Here is a 1,842-nt window from a genome sequence, read left to right on the forward strand (position 1 = left end):
TCCACCTATGGAGACAACTCCATATTCTCATTTTGACTATCACTTCTGAATAAGAGATGCCTCTTTTCAGAATATGTCAATATGGTCCTTCCAAAATTAGCACTATACTTCCAACTGTCCCTGAGCAACCAATCTTTGGTAAACCTCAGATTGTCCTCGACAATTGCTTAATCATTTTAGTCATATCCAATTCTAGACCTTTTCCCTTCTTAATGCCTCTGGGCATTTGGAAAAATTTAGAAATGACAAATATTATAGCACATGTAATCGATCCTGTACCCAAAGCAAATGGTACACGATTCATGATGTATCACATAAAGACATGATTCTAGACCAGTCTTTTGCTACAATATTTTTATTTGCCATGTTTTCAAAATTTGACTATGAAGAGGGATGCCGTAATCATAATCGAATTTTGAGAACGCAATATATAGAATTTAAGTTGAACCAATCCAACATGAAATTCATATATATATTCTTGACTAAAGATGATTAAGATCTCAATCTAAGCCTTTAGAACTGAAATGAAGTATATCCTCTCCCTTAATTATAGCAAAACAACTTTTTCAATCCCTGCAGCCTCACGATATGAAACTTTTGTTTTCTATAATTAACATTGCTAACTTGCAACACTAACAATAATTATCATGCTCCCACTAACATGATGATTATTAACATAACAATTATGCTCCCACTAGCTTTGACATGTACTCAGAAATCAGCTGGACTTCTAGAAATCAATACTTTATTAACTTTCTTACCAAAGTTCAGATTTCTGATACGAGATGCTTTGATAAAACTTTATCAAAATCATACACCTTTCCTTAGATAGCATGCATGTGTGTCTAAACAATTTTAGAACTATGAAAAAGGATGCCGTAATCATAGTCTCAATTGTTTAGACCTTTTGCCATCTGCTTCAAATCTACTTGGTGGAAGTGTTTCCTCGCCATCATTTTCATGAATCGGAGAGAAACCTTATGACCCTTAGATTTTATGGTGTATGTGTTCTTATCCATGTGAATCGTCAAAACCATAGTCACAAGACAAGGATAATGACAAATCCAAACTCATATGGATTGAACTTATGCAATCTTAACTTCTTGCCACCTGGCAGTACAGGGCCTGCCATTGCTTCCAAGTTGTTATGCAACCAATTGAGAACTTTCAGAACTCCTATGCAAAGCCAACTTTAACTGGAATGGGCACAAAATATGTCAACACGATAGGTTATAAACCTCAAGTCGTGTGCTAGTGAAGAACCTCAGGTTTTATTCTTGATTAGTTCTTGAAATTCTTTTTAGGATCTTTAAGACTCCCACTATCCTCTTGACATATAAGACTATCTTGCCAAATATTCAAGAGATAGTGCAGATTCTTTATCAAGAAAAACACTTCACACAATTGGCCTTAGTTGGTTTTTGTTTTATCCAAAACATCACAACTTACCAATTTCAAATGTACAAGAGTAGGACACTTTTACTCTTACATTTGACAAGTGTTTTAAACCTTTCTTTAAGATATGTCACTCAAGTTACAATCTTGGAGTATGACTCTAAGAATTGTTTTGGAACGAAGTATGACTCATCTTCCTGATCTAACCATTTCAACAATTCATGACTCATCTTCTTAGTCATAAGAATGCACTAAGATGACCTTTAGAGGACTAATTGTGATATGATTTCTAAACTATTAAGATGATCACAAACATGATACTAAAGTACTCTGCCATCATTTCAGATTTGAGAAACTTTTATCTTTCAGCCTAATTTGATTCTTCCCATTCGTTCTGCCATACATTGAGACTTTTCCAATGTTTCAGAATTATACTTAAACTTGTAA

The sequence above is a fragment of the Lactuca virosa genome, chromosome 8, assembly GCF_052849685.1.
Source record: "Lactuca virosa cultivar CGN04683 chromosome 8, Lactuca_virosa_CGN04683_v6, whole genome shotgun sequence".
NCBI lineage: Eukaryota > Viridiplantae > Streptophyta > Magnoliopsida > Asterales > Asteraceae > Lactuca > Lactuca virosa.